The sequence below is a fragment of the Punica granatum genome, unplaced genomic scaffold, assembly GCF_007655135.1.
Source record: "Punica granatum isolate Tunisia-2019 unplaced genomic scaffold, ASM765513v2 Contig00059, whole genome shotgun sequence".
NCBI lineage: Eukaryota > Viridiplantae > Streptophyta > Magnoliopsida > Myrtales > Lythraceae > Punica > Punica granatum.
This window is the reverse complement of record NW_022204063.1, coordinates 64,347-70,984: the sequence shown is the minus strand read 5'-3', so window position 1 is coordinate 70,984 and position 6,638 is coordinate 64,347. Positions and strand designations below refer to the sequence as shown.

The 6,638-nt window shown below is 41.2% G+C and overlaps 1 pseudogene; it reads left to right on the top strand.

Moving 5' to 3' along the window:
• Nucleotides 1-4,765: 4,765 nt before the first annotated feature.
• On the top strand, nucleotides 4,766-6,422 carry LOC116189993 (annotated as a pseudogene).
• Nucleotides 6,423-6,638: the final 216 nt, after the last annotated feature.

Below are 6,638 nucleotides of genomic sequence, written 5' to 3'. Positions count from 1 at the left end.
AGGGAATGGCTCTAAGTGAATCCTTCCAAGTGGCTGTTGTCATTGAGAAACTGCCTTCTGGTTGGAAGGATTTCAAGAATTATCTGAAGCATAAGCGAAAGGAGATGACAATGGAAGATCTTGTTGTCAAGCTTCGAATTGAAGAAGACAATAAAAACTCCGGAAAGGATCTCATCCTCCCTGCTGCTAAGGTAAATGTCATGGAGCAAGGGCAAAGCTCTAAGAACAAAAAAGGCAAGAAGAAGCTGGGTACGAATGGAGGAGTCTTCAAGCCCAAGTTTCAGGGGAAATGCTTCAACTGTGATAAGAAAGGTCACAGATCTGCTGACTGCAGGCTCCCAAAAGGAAAAAGGACCATGAAGCAAACGTGGTTAATGAAATGGCTCGAGATGTGGCAGATATCAACCTATCTGCTGTGGTTTCAGAGGTGAACCTCATTGGGTCCAACCCAAAGGAATAGTGGCTTGATACTGGTGCCACCAGATATGTGTGCTCAAACAGAGACCTATTCACAATGCTCGAACCAGTCACTGGGGAGAGGATCTATATGGGAAACTCTGCCCATTCTGCTGTTGAAGGACAAGGAAAGGTAGTCTTAAAGATGACTTCAGGAAAGGAGTTGACTCTGAACAATGAATTGTACGTACCTGATATTAGGAAGAATTTGGTCTCCGGGTCATTGCTGAACAAACATGGGTTCAGGATGGTTTTTGAGTCGGACAAAGTTATTTTGTCCAAGTCTGGAATGTATGTAGGAAAGGGATATGTGTGTGACGGGCTTTTTAAGCTCAATGTAATGACCATAATCAATAAGAATTCTGGTTCTTCTGCGTATTTGATTGAGTCTCCTGATTTGTGGCATGGAAGACTAGGTCATGTTAATTATGATACTTTGCGTAGATTAATTAACTTGAATCACATACCTACATTCCAAATTGATTCACAGCACAAATGTGAAATTTGTGTTGAGGCAAAATTGACAAAGTCACCCTTTCAAACGATTGAAAGGAACACCGAGCCACTTGATCTAATTCATAGTGATGTATGCGATTTAAAGTTCGCAACAACAAGAGGAGGTAATAATTATTTTATTACCTTTATCGATGATAGTACAAAATACTGTTATGTATATTTGTTGAAAAGCAAAGATGAGGCCATAGAGAAATTTGTTCTCTATAAAAATGAAGTTGAGAATCAACTCAACAAGAAAATCAAGAGATTGAGGAGTGACAGAGGAGGCGAATATGTAACGCCTTTCGGGGAATTCTGTGCACAATACGGAATTATACACGAAGTGACTGCACCCTATTCACCTCAATCGAATGGTGTTGCTGAACGCAAAAATCGCACATTGAAAGACATGATGAATGCGATGATATTAAGTTCAGGATTACCTCAATATATGTGGGGTGAAGCAATATTGTCAAGCAATTACCTATTAAATAAGGTGCCTCGAAAGAAAAGGGAAAAGACACCTTATGAATTATTCAGAGGTAGGAGATCATCCTACGATCACTTGCGAGTGTGGGGGTGTTTGGCAAAAGTAGTCGTTCCGGCACCAAAGAAAGTAAAGATCGGTCCTAAGACGGTGGACTGCATCTTTATTGGCTATGCACATAACAGTAGTGCTTATCGATTTCTTGTGCATGAATCTAAGATTCCCGATATACACAAGAACACGATAATGGAATCAAGGAATGCATCGTTCTTTGAAGATGTATTTCCATGTAAATTGAATGAGGTATCGAGTTCATCGAAACGAACCTCGTGCACTGTGAATGATGGACTTCATGACGTAGATCATGAAAGGCAGGGTTCGGATGAAGAGATTGAACCTAGACGCAGCAAAAGAGCTAGAATTGAAAAATCATTCGGGAATGATTTTCTGACATATTTGTTAGAAAATGAACCACAAAGCTATGCTGAAGCAGTGAATTCCTCTAAGGGACCTCTTTGGAAGGAGGCAATCAAAAGTGAAATTGATTCGATTCTGCGAAATCACACTTGGGAATTAGTGGATCTCCCCACTAGTTGTAAACCCTTAGGATCCAAATGGATCTTTAAAAGGAAAATGAAAGCAGATGGATCCATTGATAAGTACAAGGCCAGGCTTGTAATTAAGGGATACAAGCAAAAGGAAGGCTTGGACTATTTTGATACTTATTCTCCTGTGACAAGAATAAATTCCATTAGGATGATACTTGCAGTTGCGGCATTGCGTAATTTGGAAGTTCATCAAATGGATGTGAAAACAGCTTTCCTAAATGGAGATTTAGATGAAGAAATCTATATGGAACAACCCGAGGGGTTCGTGGCTCCAGGAAAAGAAAGGAAAGTCTGTAAATTGGTCAAATCATTGTATGGGTTAAAACAAGCGCCAAAACAGTGGCACGAAAAATTCGATAATGCAATGATTTCCAAAGGATTTAAGATCAATGAGTGTGATAAATGTGTATACATTAAAGAAACAGAAAATGGTTACGTCATTTTATGTCTCTACGTGGATGACATACTCATTGTTGGTAGTGATGACAGAATGATCAAATCTACGAAGAATATGTTGAATTCAAGATTTGATATGAAAGATATGGGACTCGCTGATGTGATTTTAGGAATTAAAATCATGAGAACATCAGATGGACTAATTTTGAGTCAGTCACACTACATAGATAAAATTATGGAAAAATTTATCAAAAATGATTCTGGAATTTCAAAGACTCCAATAGACAATAATCTTCATCTATCAAAGAATAAAAAGAGAGTATTTCTCAGTTAGAATACTCGCGGGTCATTGGAAGTCTGATGTATCTGATGAGTTGTACTAGGCCTGATATTGCATACTCGGTTAGTAGACTCAGTAGATATACGAGTAATCCGAGTGGAGATCATTGGAAGGCAATTGTCAGGGTACTCAAATACCTTAGATACACTCGAGATTACGGGCTGCACTATACCAGATATCCAACTGTCCTAGAGGGATACAGTGATGCGAATTGGATATCTGATATAACGGATTCAAAATCCACTAGTGGATATGTGTTCACACTAGCAGGTGCAGCAGTTTCATGGAAGTCCTCGAAACAAACTGTTATCGCTAGGTCCACAATGGAATCTGAGTTTATTGCTCTGGATAAATGTGGAGAAGAAGCTGAATGGCTACGCCATTTTCTAGAGGACATTCCTCAATGGGAAAAACCTGTGCCACCAATTTGTATCCACTATGACAGTCAAACGGCAATTGGAAGGGCACAAAGTAATATGTATAATGGTAAGTCTAGAGATATACGTCGTAGACACAACACCATTAGACAACTGATCTCAACTAGAATTATCTCTATTGACTACGTGCGGTCAAAGGATAATATAGCGGATCCGCTAACCAAAGGGTTAAGTAAAGAGCAGTTTGAGAAGTTATCAAAGGGAATGGGTCTAAAGTTCATTAGAGGAAATGTTTTATAGCGGACACCCAACCTAGCTGACTGGAGATCCCAAGATCTAGGTTCAATGGGACAACCAAGTTATAGAACCGAATCAAATCACTGTAGGGGAGAAAATCCCTGGACCATTCCTTGATGAAACAGTGATAAACGGATAAGGCTAGCAATCTAAATTGCTTTAATGATATGTGAAATCACCTATGTGAGAGAGAAGTGGGGCCGCTTTAGAGGAGAATTTTTATGGACTTAATTCTTCAGAAACTCTCACAGAACCAGAACGGTGTTCCATGGCAAAAATGGACACAACTATGAGAACCGAAGGAAGTCAGTTGAATCTTGTGTGAGGTGTGTAATATCTTTACACAAAACAGCGGAACAATTCAAGGACATCGTGTCTATTGGACTGCTAGTAAAGTACATGCATTTTCACAAGGGAAGGTTCAAGAGTGGTGACACCTACCTATTCTATACAGGTTCAACTGGTGAACACTATCTACGAGTTGAAACAAAACAATTTCCATTCATGTGGGGGATTGTTGGAAATTATGGCTAATGGGTGAATGAGGAAATTGCTCACGAGCTAATGACTCTTGATTTTCTTGGCGGTTATAAGAAATGAATGGATTGCATTCATGAATAATCAAATGTCATTAACATATATATTGAATATATGTGAATTATTTCCCATAAATGGAGAATAGGAAGAGTCATATAACGGATGGAACCCATAGTCTATAAAAGGGGCACACGGTAAAAAGGAAAGGGAACAAGAGAAAAAGCCTCCTGCCTTCCATTGCTTTCTGTAGCCGATTGAAAAACAAGAAGAAAATTCGACCTCAAAAGTGTTCACGCTTCTCTTCGAGTTCGCTGAAGCGTTGCTGTTTGTGCTGCTGCTTCGCTTGTTGCCGTTTTATCCTGGGAAACGATTGTCCACGTAACCTCAAGCACCAGGAGGGGACAATTCTGTTTCAAGGGGTTTGTGTCTAACACAGGACTCGGCTCTCTCTCGTATCTTTCGGTTTCGCCTTTGTTTCGGTTTGAATTTCCAAGTTCCTATACTAATGAAATTAAGTTAATTTGATAGTATTCTATTTGTCCGAATAGCTATTTGAATTATCGTTCAATTTGTGACTTATTAAGGCTAATTAAATTTACGTCTTACAGTGCCATCCTCGAAGAACAATGGATCGTCATAAATTAACTATTGATTTGTTTATTTATTCATTTATTTAGGGTATGAAAAATCGTTAATTATCATATCATATTAGTTATTACTGTCATTCTCGTTATGGAAGAAACCCTCATGATTCGCTGGTTAATTATATTCACGCACCAGTCGACTTGTGCAAGAAGCCGCATTAGGTAGGTCAATATTCCCAAAGCCCATAAGGGAGCTGCACGGTGGCACTGGACTAGTCCGCCTAGGTCTGTTCTTGGCCCGGTCCCAACTCGGCCCTGTTGACGGTTCACATGGCATTGGAGTCGCCAACAAGGGGCTTGTCTACTTCAATGGCCGCCTCTTAGCCATGTCCGAGGATGGCATCCCTTACTATGAGGCGATCACGCTGGATGGCGATCTTGAGACGGAAGGACGCTTCAGCTTCAACTAGCAGCTGCAGGGATCCATGATAGCCCATCCTAAGGTGGACCCAACCACGGGTGACCTCCACACTCTGAGCTACGACGTGTTGATTTGACCAGACTTGACATACTTCAAATTCGGCATGCGTGGAAGGAAATCGTGTGATGTTGAGATAAACCTGAAACAACCAACGAGGGTTCATGTTATCGCCATCACCAAAGGCTAAATTGTCATTCCGGATCACCAGGTGGTGTTCAAGTTATCTGAGATGGTTCGAGGCAGGTCGCCCGTGATTTATGATGAGGACAAGACGTCCCGTTTTGGGATAATGCCTAAGGATGCTGTGGATGAGTCTGAGATCACATGGGTCGAGGTTCCGAGTTGCTTCTGCTTCCACCTGTGGAACGCATGGGAAGAGGGAAACGAGCAAATTGCCATCCTCGGTCGTGCATGGACCCGCCTGACTCGATCTTCAACGATTGGGAAAAGCGCCACTGCAGAGCGAGCTATCATTGATCCGGGTGAACTTGAGGACTGGGGAGTAGAGGTGACGCTTCGTCCTTGCCGGTATGAACTTGGAGGCGGGTCAGGTGAACCGACAACTTCTCGGGCAAAGGACAAGGTATGGTATTCTATGTTAATAGTAACTACAGGATCGCTACCCACCCGTTGTTGCGGATTAAAAATTTGGATCTTCTTTGCCCTGCCCCGTACCCAACGCACACCCCCACCCCAACAACCCCCCCCCCCCCCCCCCCCCCCCCCCCCCCCCCCCCCCAAAAAAAAAAAAAAAGGGCGGAACGTCCATTTACTATTTCTAGCTAAAAGACCATTTTGCTGAGCGTTCCCTAATTAGCTATGACTTTTTTCATTTTCATATTAGATAAAGTTGCTAAAAAATTCGATTTACTTCCTGGCAGATTTGGGGATAGCAGAGCCATGGGCCAAGTGCTGTGGAATGGCGAAGGTCGATCTGGAGAGTGGTAAGGTGACCAAGGTCTTGTACGGAGACAGGAAATACGGAGGGGAGCCTTGTCGTGTATCAACCAAGAACAAGAGCGGTACAAGAGGGAAATAGCGATGATGATTACTTCTTGTTGAGTTTCGTTCGGAACGAGAAGAGGGAGAGCTCTGAGTTGGTGACTGTAAGAGCTTCCGACATGAACAATGTGGCTTCTGTGAGACTGCTCACTAGAGTTCCTTGCGGTTTTCATGGCACATTTGTCAGGTCGAATGATTTAATTTCGCGGAAGCAGTGAAAAAACAAAGATACTACGTACGGATCCAGCTTGTAATGTCTGTACATGCATGTACGTATGTTTGCAAATATTGCTCTCTCATAATGTAATTAGTAGATGTATGTAGAGAATTGGCAGTTTCAGAAATTTATTTTATGCATATTTTCATCGTCCGCGACTCTCTGATTCTTTATCCTTCTCTTATTATTATTATTATTATTATTATTATTATTATTATTATTCTACTCGTGTACAAGATTAATTCATAATCCAGATACCAACTAGCCTGATAGTCAGTGATTCTATACCACCATGTGGTCTAAGTACTAATGATGATGAAGCAAACATATATTAATACATTTAATAGCAATCATGAACTTG